Below are 16142 nucleotides of genomic sequence, written 5' to 3' on the forward strand. Positions count from 1 at the left end.
AAAATTCTAGATACCGTTGCGGTATATTTCCCAATGCTTCTGAGAATCTCTTGATTTTTACTGCTTCCACTTAAATGGAGTAACATAAGTATGAATATAGTGATGTTTATCTTTTCAGGATTTAATTTTTAGGTCCCAATAATGCTGGGTACTTAATAATGGTTCCTTGATATACCCTTTATTGTTTGTTCCAGATTTCTTTGGAAAGCTTGCATTTTCAGCTTATTATCTAAAACTATGATTAAAATCATACATGAAGAGAATTATGACCAAATAGAACTAGAAATAGAAATGCTTAAAAGTCAGAAACCATATCTTATTTGACTTGTTATACCTAGCACCTAGTATTGTCCTTAGGTACTGACAGGCACTCAAAATACGTATTCAGTGAAAACATATAACAATATACATAATCACAAAGCTTTAGTTTCCTTTATGACTAGCTTGCTTGAGTTTAAATATGAAAAAAACAAAACTATTTGGACAATAATACTGAAAATTTACCCAAGTTGACAGATGGGGGAAAAAAAAGATAAGCAGATAAGCCCTGCATTTTTTAAATAATTAAAAAAGCACATACAAATGCATGTTAAAGTGACTCTATAGAAGTGTTGATTATCTCAACAGATTTTTCCCCTGCTTTAATTCCGAAGGCCATTCAACAAGTTGTATTCCTGGCCTACAATATCTTCCTCTATCAGAACTACAGGGAACTCTGCCTTGGATGTCCTTTGTTTTCTGAAAGAAAATACAGAATCACAGCCTGAATCTCAGCATTCAAAACCAGCAGTTAAGCCCAATGAGTAATTCCTGACAAATGATAAAATTCAGTTTCCCAATCACAGGTTAACAAAAAAATAATAATAAGGCACGAAATAGCTGTATCAAATAAGAACTAGAAAAGAGGTAATGCCTTTAAGCTTTTCTTCATTTTCACATGCAGAAAACATTTAAAATGTGAGAAATTTTAAATAATAAAATTTGATTTCTTAAAGAATTTTTCAATGCTATGAGATGCTGGAATAAGGCAACGTCTTATTTTTTCACACAATCTTAATGTGATTTTTCTTTATAAAAAGTCAGTCCTTTAAAAATATTTAGTTTAAATATTTTAAAAATTATAATGCATTTGAAAATATAAGCCACTCTAACCATAAAATGATAGCTCAGGGAATATATATTTATGATAAACATTAAGGTAAATAATGCTCAGAAACAATATAAAATCCTTAAATAATTATCTTAAAATTGGGTATTACATAAATCTCTTCCTTAGATGAATAATTTGTTGCAATGTAAATTTTTAAATACATTTGACACAGAAGGAATGATGACTTATGCTGGAATTAAAAAATATCCTAAAATGTATTTACTCCTAATAGTGTTTAATTTCATATTGCAATGATTAATCAGAGTGAATGACTTTATTTTCTGCTGTTTTGACTACAAGAAATGATCTCCTCTGTTTTTATCCTATTATAAGGATCATTACAAAAATGGGAGACAATTAACACCGAGTTTAATGCCTGAATGCTATAGAGCTGAAGTAATTGCACTCAAGGTCTGCTAACTTTTTAATCAGGCATTTGGTTGCAAGCTGCTCGCAATTGATTCTGAGAGAACTAACACTATCTAAGGAGGAAAGCAGGTGTGCCAGAAAAGCAGGCATGTTGGCAAAACAAATGAAAGATTTTAAAAGAAAAAGAAACAAAAAAAGCAAAAACCAAAGCAAAATTCTTGTCAGCAGGCCATTTACTTGGCTCAGCCTGTTACTGAACAAAGCCAGTTGTGTGCACAAGCATAGCTGTGGAAGCCCCACTGACCTAACTGGTTCAAAGTGTAATATAAAAGATTAAAAGTGAGGAGCCCTGTCCATCCCAATTGTGAGTGAATTGAGTTAATTAACAGAGAAGGCTTAAAATTTCCATATTCAGTAGAGTTAAGACACCATCATAGGTTTCTGGGATTACATTCTAATTAGATAAGTTCCCGCTTCTTTGCATTCAGGCTACTCTGAAAAACAAATTTGGTTAGGTATTCTGTTCTCTTTTAAAATTAAAAAAAAAAAAAAAATTCTACACTTTTCCTCTGAAAGCTAACGATATATATATTTTCTTTCTTTAATAAGCGCATTCTCCTACTGGGAAAGTGACTCTTTCTGGGCTCATTGCACAAATTCGAGGTGCATGTATGTATTGCTTAAGAGCACTGGGTAGTGGAGAAGGACACTTAAAAAAATCCCCTCTTCTCTAGTCCCTTGAAAGGGAAGCTTCTAAATTAATAATCCTGTGAAAGTGCTTTCCACAAATAGGAGAATAATCTGATGAAAAGCAGACGAACATTTATAAAATTTCAAGTTTTAGGTTTTTTATGGTGTTTAGGTACACCATAGCTCTCCCTTTATGCAGAGAGAGGAAAATGAATGCCAGATTTGATCATTTACCTGGTGAATTCCAAGTCAGTTGCTACGGCTTTATGGAATCCCCAAAAGGAAGCAAGAGCATTTGATCATTTAAGGAAGAGTAAAGAGCAGAACTACCCTTTGCTCTAGAAGAGCAAGACAAAGTAGGAGAACTAAGAAATAGAAAACAGAAAGGATCTTTCTCAAGCAAAGTCCTCTGTGCATTTTAATTACATTATGTGCCTGGGCCACCAGGCAACTTACATTAGAATTAGGATGTCTCAGAACAAAGTACATAGAGATAATGAATAGAAAATGTGATAGCCATTTACATGAGTTTCTACTCCAGCTCCAAACAAATTATGGAAGATTCAGCTTATTTATGTAGATCATTTCAGCTTTCAGTGAGCTCTCCCTTAGCCTCTCCCACTGTAAACAGCTCTCACTAAGTCACTGCAGCATCTGCTGTTTCTAGGTGAAGGGCTAATCCAAGTGAAAGAAAGGCACCAGGCATCTGTTCACCTGCACTTGAGTCCCTCACATGGCCGTGACTCTGAGCGTTTCAGGAGGAATGCCAAGTGGGAGGAGAACAAAAAGACTGCCAGACAAGGAGCCCCTGGGTGGCTCAGATTACATCACAAGAGTGGCCTTTGCCAGATTACCTATGAACTTTCTGACTTTAAATGTGACTTGAAATAAAATTCTCATACTATGTGCATAACTTGACAGGAATTTCAAATCTAGTATTGAAGTAATCCTTTGGAATCCAGCAGATGTTAATGGGGTATATGTGTGCGTGTTTTATGTGTATGCATGTGTTTATTATACTCTAAGAATTTGTGGAAATACCAGCCATACTACCTCCTCCTGCCAGTGGAACAGGGCATTTTGTGAGCACAAAGTATCACAGTTTATGTGGATAAGCTGCCCGTTGCGATGTTTATTACAAGTTTAATGTTAGTTTCCCAACGCCTCCACGGCTAAGGGCTAAGGAAAATCTTTCCTTAGCTAGACTTTGATTGCTTGCATTTTTTTCTGTTAGCAATCTTAGTTTTCTCAAGTTATTTATAACAAGTAAATTTGTTTTGGGAAATAATAGAATAAGTTCTAATTCCCCAAATATAAAAAAAAAAAATTATTTTAGTTTAAGAAGTACCTTTAATTTTTAAAGATTATTCATTTGTTCCAGACCACAGATTAAACTGTAGAATAAGCAATTCTTAAGTGTAATGTTTGGTACTGATCTTTTATTGGTTAATTCACTTTTTATTTCCATATTTTTTCTCATTATATGCATGAATATGTATACATATAGTTACCAATTTCATCACTTTTCTTTTTTTAAATTTCTCCTGTTTTAGTTATTTATTTATTATTATTTTATTTATTTATTATTATTTATGCCTACAGCAGCTGGTCTTCCTAGGTGGTCTCCCATCCAGGCCCGACCCTGCTTAGCTTCTGAGATCAGACATCAGGCTTGGCCATAGACCATGGACCGTGGCTCCACTGGTGCACGAACCCAGGACCTTCTGTATGTAAAGCAGGTGTGCTAACCACTACACTATAGAACCACGTCCTCATCACTTTTCTGTACTATTAACAGGACCTATTTTTAAATTTAAAACAGTGAAACCATTATGTCTCATGAATACAATTTAAATACCCATTTGTTTATTCACAATATTTCCTTAAAAATGTATACATACATTCTAGATTCAGGATTTGTCTATCATCAATGTGCTAAGAATATTAAATTATAATTTAATTGTCAGCATTACTTTCTTAATAATTCATAAAATAATGGAACTCTGTACTTGGCAATTTATGGCTTCTCAGATCTGATGAAACATTATGTTAGTTTCCAAGAGAAGGAAGAAAGTGGAACTAATTTTTTTTGAGCATTTATTGTTGTTTTCTAGCCACTATACCGGGTGCTTTGCACTAATGATCATATTCAACAAAGACTTGAGAACTAGTGTCCTCTTTTAGCAAAGAAGGAAACAGACTTAAAGAGGTTCAGTGACTAATTTGCCTCAGGTCATACTTTTAAAGTATAAAGGTCAAATCTCTTGTTACTTGCATATACCCTCTCCCTTGCAACAAACAAAATAAACACACACATCCTAAATTGTCCCCAATGATGGGAAAAGTGACTACATTTTTAAAAAAAATGACACACAAAAGAATAGAAAATAGCCCAATCAATGACAAATCGCCTCCTCTTCCACTAGTTCACAAGCACCATAAAGACAGGATCGTGTGTGTTTTACTGTCAGTGTATCTCTAGCTTTAGAAGTATTGACCGAGTCAGAATTTCAGTCCCAAAGTCTTATTTTGTGCATCCACTAGTCATCGATAAAGTGGTCTAACACCATCAGACTCAATTGTAAGTCCACATTTGGCATTCCGTGGGGAGAGCCACTGTTTGAAGTCATTCTAGAACAACTTATGGAAAAATAATAGCTCTAAAACAGACCTTGGAACTTTTGAAACTAGATGCAGTTCAAGGTGGGTATAGTATATTTCATGTGCTAGGCAGAAGAAGCAGAGAAAACAGTGTTTGCTTATTCTTTAGCAGGTTTTATTTTTCTACTCCCATTTTAAACACATACGTCCTGCTGCATTTTCCCTGAGAGACTTTAAAACACGTACTTCTTGTTTCTGCTGTACCCACCCCTACTTTCCTGCTCTCTGCCTGGACTCTTTTCTCTCTCTCTTCTCTTATTCTCAACTTAACTCCACCCATTGAGTCATTAGAAATGTTGTCTAACTTTTGTCACAAGGTAAAATGATTTGGGAGGAGGGTATCTATTTTAGTTTATTTTTTTCCTAAAACTACTAAATGAGCAAGTGGCCAGAAAGAGTGGAATGTAACTAGTAACTAGTAAAGCAGATATGACAGCATTTAAGATGCCATTGTTTTTTGCCTGTGCCTTAAGAGACTATTAACAGCGGGGGATTCTAAAGTACTCTCCCTGAGAAGTGGTGTTTAAATCTTTCCAATGTTCAGAGTCAGATAAAAAATTTTCAGTCTCTCTGTGTCTCTGTGTCTCTATTTCTGTCTGTCTCTCTGTCTCTATCTCTTTCTCAGTCTCTCTCTCTGTCTCTGTCTCTCTGTCTGTCTCTCTGTCTCTCTGTCTCTCTGTCTCTCGTCTCTCTCTCTCTCTAGCTTTTCTTTGTGAGTTGAAAATGATAAGATACCACCATGCAGTTGAGCAAACCATAAACGGTTGGGGTTTGGAATGTGGAAGAAGAATATTGTAGGAAGAGAAACTTCCTAGCCTAGTAAGTGCTCCTTGGAAAAGTAACACCATTTATTTTATCCATCAGCACTAACTTTCATCCACCTGGAGACTTAAGAGCTGTCTTGGCTACTAGCAGTACACAGAGTGAGGTCTTTACTTCTGCACCCCTTTCAAACTTGAGTTTCCTTTTTTGCCATCATTGGCCTTATTAATTAATCATTTCAGTGTCTGAGTAATAAGGCAGGCTTTAGGTAAGGGGCCTTCAAACACGAATAAAGAGTTATGTTCAAATATTGATTTCTGATTTACCCAACTGATTATAGTATCCAGCCTACTCGTATATCTGACTTCAAATGCCCCCACAATTTACATGTAAACCCTTTTTAAAGCAAAGAACACATTTTCCATAGTATATTAATAGTAGTTTATTATGAATAACTGAAATGTCAAATAATACAAAGTATTAAATAAAAATAACTATTCAAAATAGAAGGATATCAGTTAAAAAATTAAAATATAAACAAAATAGTGAAAAATCAAGCCCATACGTGAACCTTTACTTTTGTGTGTGTGTGTGTGGAGAAGTTTGATGACATGTTGGTTTAACTATAGGCATAATTATGGCGCCGCTTCCTATTTCCTTTAAGAGGAAATAAGAATTAAGAACTAGGATTTCAAGATGAAGACTCTTATCTCTTGTAGAAAGTTAACTTAGCATTTCTCTTTCCCTGGCTGGTACTGCAGAACTGAGATAACTCTGAAATCTGACACTTCGATATGAGATTTAGTGCCAGGAGGATGAGTGTCCTTCACTTTGATCTTTACTTCCAGGAACTAACTTTAAGTGACACTTCTCATTACTTCTCACCAGCTCTCCCCTAAAGCTCCCTGCCTTTCACAAGTTGTGAACGAGAACTCTGACTGATGGCATCAATATTGTCTGCTGAGTATCGGTTTGTTTTGAATGTGCAGTTTCAGGATCTTTTACTAATTAAAATTGCTTCACCACTGAGAGGTCCCCTGAGGTTTACCTTTGTTTATCTGGATTAGATCATGAACTCATGGCTGAATCAACCCTAGGACCATAATTTGTTGCTAATTTAAGTGAAAAGTTGGGAATAAATTGATAAAATTACAATTAAGATCATCATAAATCAAATAAATGCATATGCAGATATACAAACTGATGCCAGAAGGTGAATCCTATCTACGAACCAGTGGCGCTATATGAGTAACTTTCAGCTATGCTATTTATAAAGGGAGAAGGCTAGACTTTGAATAAACTTCATTTTCTGGTAGATTTATACTTACAACCACATAGTTCTGGAGTTCTGATAGCACAGACCTTTGGCATTAATTAACATACAATCTTTAGGGTATAATCACTTAAAGCCAACACATAAAATAGCTCAAGCTTACTAGGTTAAGTGCTGTGGTATGCTTAAAAATTATTGTCCCTGTATGCTGTGTGTGTGTGTGTGTGTGTGTGTGTGCGTGCACACGCAAATGCATCTTGGGGAGTGGATAAGAAGGCCTCCAGAAACTTTGATTCGTTCAGTGAAGCTAGTAACTCTGAGAAAAAATATGAAGTATATAAAGATGAGACTTAAAAAGTACTAGACAATAAATGATTCAAAGGCAATGTGGAAAACAGGACTTAAAAGTCAATCAGCTAAACAATTCTCCTAATTTAGAATGATTGTCCAAGATATTTCATATTTGTATCCAGTGAAGGGACTGGCATGCAGAACTCTCAGACATGTTTGAGATGATAAGTGGTAAAGGATGGATGGGTAGATGAAGGATCAATGGGAGGAGGAAAGAGATGGCATAAGGCTCTGGTCTGCTGTCTCTAGCTCAATACTGGTCAAGGCTAAACAAGAGAAGACAAAGAAAGTAAGACTGAAATAATTCCGTTCCAAAACATGGTGTGTTGTGTGAAAATGGGTAAGGAAAACTACAAGAGAGGGAGTTACTGGCTAAGATGACTGACTTGAAACACTTATAGTTTAGATTTCAATTGTCATGTTATTTTCTATAACCATGGAATATCAAGAATTCACTTATGTTTTAAAAATAATTTATGATATTATATATTTCACATTAAAAGATACGTTCAATTGCTTTTTTCTTTCACCTTTTTTGACAAACTGGTCTCTATAGGAGAATCTTAACAATCATAATCTAAATGATGCGAAGGGAGGTAAAAAAATATATACAAGTAAATTGTCCTATTCCTGGTTAGATTGTAGCAACTAATGATATTCATTGGCTTATGATATTTTAAAAAAGTTTTCCCAGATTTCTCATTTTACCAAGGAGATTGGTGTCCTAGGCTATTTAAAATTAAGATGTCTATTTATCCAAAGCAAATAAAAAAGCAATAACTCTTTAATTATTACTATTATTCTATTGCTCTAAAGACAGCAGAATTCTTCCAAATGTCAGCGAAAAAAAAATCTGGGCAGAACCTGACAGCATGAGAGAAAAAGGCTGCTGAATTAGCAGTGTGTGATAGGCCTTGGGGAACAGAGCATATATTATCGTCTTTGGTAGTCAGTGACAAAAAGAGATTTGAGAAATAAAGATGAAAGTTTTCATAACTATGCAAGCATCTTTGCTAACATAGAAAAGTGGCTTATATCCTAAAATATGTAAATTATTTTTCACAGAATAAATGAATATGCATATGCGTTTTTCTGCAAACACCTTGGCACCACTGACCTATAAATTATTACTGCATTTTCTGATACATGAACTAGATTCATAGAAAGAATCTAGGCATGAGAATCAGTTAATCTTTAGCTTCTTTATGCTAAGATCTTGTCCCTTTCAAATAAAAGTTTCCCTCTGGTTTATTCTGTAATTCATAATCCCCTATTGTAAATTAGAGTTGTGTACATGCTTTGAGAGCTCCATAAAATCCTTTTTTAGGTAGAGCTTGATTTAAAATGAGGTGTATGCAAAAGATTCTTACACTAGGCCAGACTCTCATCTTGCTCTGCATCCCACAGTGCTCATTCAAGTGAAGAGGCATCTTTGAAGGCAATTGGAGCTTCTTGCTTGGCTGAACACCATGGAGCTGGGAGCAAGATAAAAAAGAACCACAACTTTCAACTGTAATTCTGCTAGCAGGACGCACTGAATCCATCCAACCAGACCACTGTGGGGTAAGTTCGCTGGTCCCTTAGCTGCATAAAAAATACTATTTGGTCTAATTGGTCAGTAGTAATTTCTATTTAAAAATGAGAAAACTGTCTCTAAACATGTTACAGGTTTATTTAATTGGAATTCTCTTCTGAATAATTTGCCTGTGTGGATATTTATAGCCCATGCAATTTTTATCTGTGATGGTATAAAGACAAATAAGGAATTTCTTTTATAGAGTTGCCATGAAAATAACTTATAGTGATGCCATTAGATCAAGAGGACATTAGTGGCAGTTTGTTGTGACTTCCGGGAAAGCTGGAGGCTGAGCATAGACACTCGCATTCTGCAATCAGCAATTTTTAGATCCCTTCTCAAATAGCTTCTTTTTTTTTTTTTCCAAATAAAGATTCAAATATCTCACCTAATACCTATTAAATAAAAAAATTAATGATTCGGTCAGGTGATTCAGATAGGTCCTAAAGTTCAGGAACCACCACTCTAAATAATATTATGACTCCTAAAAACTATGAAGTCCAAGAAAGAATTCATTTTTAAAGTTTACTTTCTAAAAGGAGAAATGTGACTTATTCCTCCTTTAAACCATAATCTATACTCCCCATGAAAAATAATATGCTTAGATAGGCCGGCATAGTTATAAACATTTTTTAGCTTTCTTGCGTCTTCTCTGCAATGTATCTCCTACACACCACATCTTCTTTATTCTTGCTTTCACTATCTTTATTTATTTAAACACTTCCACCCTCTTAGCTGGACTATTTCTAAGGCTTATTCTTATTCCTGCTCCCAGTCTCTCTCCCTTACAAGATAAATATACCTGTAATCTTCCTGAGGTACAAGCATAATATGCAATGTCTTACCAGTCTCTACATAATACAATGTAGCCTTCTCACTCAAGCTTTGAAAACCTCAGTGGCAAACCCTGGCCAAACCGTCCACTTTGTTCTATCATTTTCCTTTACCAACATTACACTTTTGCCTAAATAGAAAGCTAACTACTTTCCTGATGATGTTCCATATTTTACTAGTTATATATTTTCCCCCTTATTGTTCTCTCATCCTGTTAGGTCCACCTATATTGCCCAAATCTTGCTGGTTCATTAAGATCCATATCAAATTCTGCTTTTATAAAGAAGACTTCCTTGATGTCCCTGATTTACATTATTTCTGCCTCCTATAAATTTCTTTTTCTCTGTTGTTGCTGTACATTTTTTAATGTACCTCTGGGGCACTTGGCATAGTCTGACTATTATTTATGTGGTTATTTTATGTCTGGTTCTGTCCTCTACATGTGCTTTCCCCTTGTATATGCTCAATATAATTTTAAATTGAATTATTGATATAAATTCATTTAAGCTAACACTTGCATCATTCACGGAAGAGTAAATGCATGCTGGCAGAATTGATTTACTTATGGCTTTGAGAAATATTAGATCAGGGTAGGGAAGTATTCTCCACTAAGGGCGAGTAATGAAATGCTGTTTCAAAGCCATTCACTAAAGAGGGACATGGACGGGACCCAAATAACATCAGATAATCAAGCTGATATTTTCTCTTTTAGGCCCATTTTTGGGACCTTGGGTATAGACCTCATATTTCAATGAGTGAAACCAAGAAGGTCGTGGTTGAATTGGAAGCTCAAAGAAAGTGTACAAATAAGGCTGCAAATGAATTCAAAGCCAGGAACTGAAAACCCGGCTGTGTGTGGGTGCAGAAGCTGTGACCAGAAGCCAGCCTGAGTCAAAATCAAGGACTGGTAGTCATGACAACAGAGGCACATCCAGAAGTCAGAGCTAGAAAGAAGAGCAGGTCAAATGTGGAACAAGCTGCTGGTCAGAGCAGAGAAATAAGGGCCAGAGAACCAGACTAGGTTGCAGCCAGAAAATGCTCCATGCCACACAGGCTGCAAGGGAGTTCTTACACGAGCCCAGATGGAATTCTGCTGGATGTCTGGTCACGGCTCCAGCTGGCTCAGGGTCCCATTTGCTCCTCATGCACAGATTCTTCCAACTGGCTTCTGATATTTTATGGTTTTCTAGCTTTTGGATGCACTGGAAGCAGCCTCACAAAGCTTTTTTGCCAGAAGCTCCATAAGGTGACCCCATTTGTAAAAAATGCCGGAAGTTAAAGGATAGGTTTTTGTTTTAAAACAACCTAGAAAGATACAGTATATCTTTCTATACTCTAATGAAATAGTTCAGGGATTTTCACCATACTAGCCAGGCAGATTCCAGAATGAGCTTCCAGGGAGAATTGTTCTACATGTATCAGAGTCTCCATAGGAAAATACCTATTTCTTTATTGATATTGATAATGGTGTTCAGATTTTCCTACTCAAAATACACTGTATTGTGAGAGTCAGAGATTTTCACATGACATTAATTACTTCCTAGTCATGCCTGAAATGTATCAGTGCTTACTTTGACTTGCTATATTCCAGGAATTAGCAAAAATATTTGAATATATGAAATATCAGTATTATTTTTCACACAAACCAATGAGCTGAGTTATCTCATTACTCACCTCCTCTTTCATAGTTAAGAAAAGTGAAACTCAGCTCACACAAACCAATGAGCTGAGTTATCTCATTACTCACCTCCTCTTTCATAGTTAAGAAAAGTGAAACTTTCATAGTTAAGAAAAGTGAAACCAAACAAGAATAGGAACCAGAATATAAAGAAGGAAGCTATAATGCCAAGCTTAGACTCAAAATATAAATAATCTATATAGGGACATCAAGGTTCAGAACTAAAAGGGGTGACTATCAGCACATTTTACCTAAAAATGTGAGCAGAATAAGCTGAGGAAAGAAAGAGAAAACATCTGGCAAAATGGATCTGACAGTGGTATAATGTGCCCGTGCCTGAGAGAGTGCCTGGCTTGATGACTGTGTAGGAAGAAAGAGGGAAAGAGAAAAAATGGGGAGGGAGGGAGGAAGTCAGGAGTGTGTCATCATGTAAAGGTCTTTGCAATCTGTAAAGCACTCGTAAATGTGATGGTTTATTACTTATAAGAGCTTTATTATTCCCAAACATTTCGGTGTTTTACAAAACATCCAAAAGAATGGAGATATAAGTACACTGGAATAAAAATTTACAAAATGGTTATTTACACTGATCTTGTATTTTGTTTGTTTCATTTTTCCTCAGTGCTTTTTGAAATCTGATGAAATCTCTCCACCAAAATATAAACCCGTACATGTTTGGGGTTTACAAGAACCCTGGAGTACTGCAACAAGGCCAATGGATCTGGTGGAGCCATGGATCATAGGTTAAAAACTTCAGATTTATAATATTGTATTACTTACTTGCTTGTATACATCCTTTCGGATTATGGAAGTCTAGGTTTCCCTACATGTACGAATGGGCATGCTTGAATTTGTCCTTGTTGCTGTAGAGGGCCATCGTGCTACTCCCCTAACTACTTTATTCCTAATAAATAGAACACATATCTAGCACTATGCACAGCATTGTATTATATTATTATTATATCTTATCAATAAAAGCAGCTATATTTTGTTTCACAACTAAATGAATACTGGAGGGGAAAAACACACAAATATGGTCATGATATGTACTTTTACATAACTGTAGCCTTAGCTTGTTCTAAAGATTTATAACCAACAGCAAAACTAAAGGATTATGTATTTCTTCGTACATCTAATTTTACAGTGGAATAAGCACAATGAACAAAATCAACCAAATGATTTGAAAAGATGTGAGTTTCAAGAGGTTGGGAATTAAGGTTCTTATTTGTTTCCCTGTCTCTCTAGATTCTATAGTATAATTCCTTGAGGCCTATATGCAGTAAGGCAGATTATGGTGATTATTTTTCTTTGCCTCTTCTTTTAGAACAATGTGAAAAGGTGAGCAATAGCTACAAAACCCAAACATTGGCGATCTTTTTTTATAATTAAAGGCAAAATGTTTTTTGTTGACCTTCCCCAAAAAAAATGGTGGCACACATGATTTTCGCTGGCCTTCAATAAAACACAGTATTTTTTTTTTCTAAAATTTGTCTGACTCCCTTCTCGCTCATCTCACCCTACTTGTTTTCCCTTTGCTTATCAATCCACTACTTCTCTATGATAAAGGTCCTAGGCCTTGAAATACTCATCTTTTTATTATTATTATTATTGTCATTCAGCCTTCATTTATTCTCTTAAAAATATGTAATATAAGTCGCTCATGTGTTTGAATTAAGCAAATCATAGTGAGATATGAATTTCTTGGTGAAATGTAGATGGTAACATGAAGTGGTGATGGAGAAAGCCCTTTAAGGATTTTCAGAGCACTGGCTTTCATTGACTAAGTTTTAGAAGCAATTTATTATTAAAAATCACTCCTTCTCTGAAGAATCTTTCTCCCTCCTTTCTTTACAAAAACATTCGTTGAACATTAACCACCCATAAGTTACGTTATTGTTAATGAAGAAACAATTTGTATTCTTTGCTCACATTTTTTTTTAATTTAGTGTATTTAACAGTTTACTCTCTCATAGTAGTATTATGGCCTCATATTCGTTTTCAGTAATTTCTGCCTTAATTGTTTTCATATCACTGATTTGATAGAAAAGGCATTTTCACACCCTGTAAGGACATATTCAATCTGTATTTTGTGTTAATGATTAATTCATTCAATCTCATTTTGTATTTGGTTTTGAATATGATTTTATCTCATTGAATCTATTTCAGCTATTTGTGTCCTATAATAAGCAAATGGAATATCTGCATGTACCGTTGTTTATCTAAGGCTACCTTATGGACTTTGTTTTATAGTATTTTGCTACAGGGATGATATTTAGATAGTAATTGGTCTAAATTTAAAATTTTTAAAAAAACATTGTTTATTACTCCATATCCATGTTTGTACTTATTTGTTCTTTTAAAAAAAAAGTATCCCACAGTAAATTTGCCACCTCTGCAAACAAGAATGGAAACTCGGGTTGTTTTCACTCAGAAAATAGACCAGTTTCTTAGCCATTGTGTTTTATGTCTGACTTTTCTAACTTAAATTGCACGTCCTTGGGGCGGGGAATGGCCTTCCCGTTTTTTTTTTTTTTTTTTTAAGGCTAAGTATCCTGTCACTGTTCTACAAAACAATAAATAATGAAGCAAACTGAAGATGTGTGAATTGCGCCAAGTTGACAGAAATGGAGCCAATGTTCTCAGAGGTGTTACAGCCATATTTCCTAACAAGCAGACCCAGCCGTTCTCCAATATCTCAGAGCCAAATAATGGCAGAAGATAAAAAAAGTGGAAGTAAGGAGAAAGCTGGAAGACAGCAAAGGGCTAAGTAGGTATTTATTTGGAGTTAACTAGTAGTCGCTTGAACTGACACAGCTACATAAAACACAGAGATACTGAGGGTCTTTTAACTATCAGGTGTATTTTACAAGTGTCACTTCTTAATTACACACTGAAAGAAATCCTCTCACAAATGTTTTTTTCTTTTTCCTTCCAATGTGTAAATGAGAACCCTGAACATAGGTAGTACTATGTATTTAAAAGCTGTTATTTAAGTCTATGGTCATGCTACCCTGAACAAGTCCAATCTCGTCTGATCTTGGAAGCCAAGGAGGGTTGGGCCTGGTTAGTATTTGGATGGGACACCACCTAGGAAGACCAGGTGCTGTATGTGTAGGCATAAAAACTTTAAAAAAAAAGGGATTGTAAGATGACAAGGTCCTTGCAATCTGTGAGATCAACCAAGGGTTGTCTTACCTAAAAAAAGTAAAATAAAATAAAAGCTTTTATTTAGCTTCTCTTATAAACAAAGAGCACCCCTTCTGGGAGGGCTTCCTTGACTGCACTGAAAGGAGCCCCGTCTTCAACCTTCTCCCTAATATTACTCTTTCACTAGCCTGGGTTATTTTCCTTCAAAAATCATTCCTTTCTGAAATGATTTATTTAGTGTTTTGTTTTTAAACCTGTCACATTATTGAATATGAGTTCTGTGAGGGGGATTTATTGGTTTTATTTTACCAATACTAAATACAATGCTGGATTATGAGAGGTATCAAGAAATATTTATTTATTTGTTTGTTTGTTTGTTTTTTAGGCTAGGCAACCCTTGCTTCACCTCACAGATTGCAAGGATCTTGTCAGCTTACAATCCTTTACTTTTTTATTTTTTACGCCTACAGCACCTGGTCTTCCTAGGTGGTCTCCCTTCCAAGTACTAACCAGACTTGACCCTGCTTAGCTTCCAAGATCAGAAGAGATCGGGCTTGTTCAAGGTGGCACGGCTGTAGACAATATTTATTGAAAGATTAAAAAAAAAAAATGGAGCTTTGAAAAAAATAAACAATTTAAGTAATCTGCTCATCTTATTTAAATAATTCATAATACAATATTCCTAACAAAAGCGTGGCACATGTTAGGTCTTCAATAAATGTATGTTAAAAATAGAAAATGGTGATTTGAGATAAAAAGCTATCGAATGTTATTATCTTAATTACAGGTTGGGATCCAAAAATTTAGAGCAGCATCTTTTAAAATATTGAAAATTTACCAACTTGGCGGTATGACATTTTTTTAAATATATCTCATAGTAGAGCATAGCTACTAAGTGGGAAGAAGGAGGGATGTATAAGAAAAGATAGAAATTATATGACATTAACTGAAACTAAAAACATTCTATTTGATGTTGGCTATTGCTATATATTCACATATATCAATCACTATTTACCATTATTTCTGGAAAATTTTGATGTTATAATGAATGTATAAGATACTCATATATTACAAGTTGAATTGTCTCTACAAAATATTGAAATCCTAATCTGTACTACCTGTGAATGTGATCTTATTTGGCAATAACGCCTTCGCAGATGATCCAGTTAAGACAAGGTCATTAGAGTGAGCCCTAATCTAATATGACTTGTTCTTATAAAGAGTAGAGATGTCGACATGGTGCCAGACACACACACTGAGACACACACAAAGGGAAGACTATGTGAAGTCAGAGGGAGCATTCCATGTACAAGCCAAGGGACACCGGAGACTACCCGAAGAAGCCCATTCTGTGGATAGATACATCAATTTCTAACTTCTAGCCTCCAGAAGTGAGACAACACATGTCATTGTTCATAACAGCCAGTTTTGGTACTATGTTACAGTAGTCCTAGCAAACGCCATCCACTCTCAACTTCAACGGTTGATATCACTATATAGGCCTAATATCTTGATATTGGCTCAGTTAACTTATTATGTTACATGGCATTCGTTTAAATAATTTACATTATTTAATAACATTTAATATTTTATTTAAATAATTACGTAGTTGAAATTAACTTGTTTTCCTTGAATCATTTCCTTGCTATAA

At 35.1% G+C, this 16142-nt stretch overlaps 1 protein-coding gene and 2 pseudogenes across 1 annotated transcript in view; 1 reads left to right on the forward strand and 2 right to left on the reverse strand.

Annotated features, from left to right (window-relative positions):
- Nucleotides 1-16142, reverse strand: part of PCDH9 (protocadherin 9) — an 827532-nt gene that overhangs the window by 309170 nt on the left and 502220 nt on the right. The window lies entirely within an intron of this gene.
- LOC120622616 (uncharacterized) lies at nt 14338-14456 on the forward strand (annotated as a pseudogene).
- LOC120622563 (uncharacterized) lies at nt 14953-15071 on the reverse strand (annotated as a pseudogene).

This window comes from Pteropus medius, unplaced genomic scaffold (assembly GCF_902729225.1).
Source record: "Pteropus medius unplaced genomic scaffold, Ma_sr-lr_union100, whole genome shotgun sequence".
Taxonomy (NCBI): Eukaryota; Metazoa; Chordata; class Mammalia; order Chiroptera; family Pteropodidae; genus Pteropus; species Pteropus medius.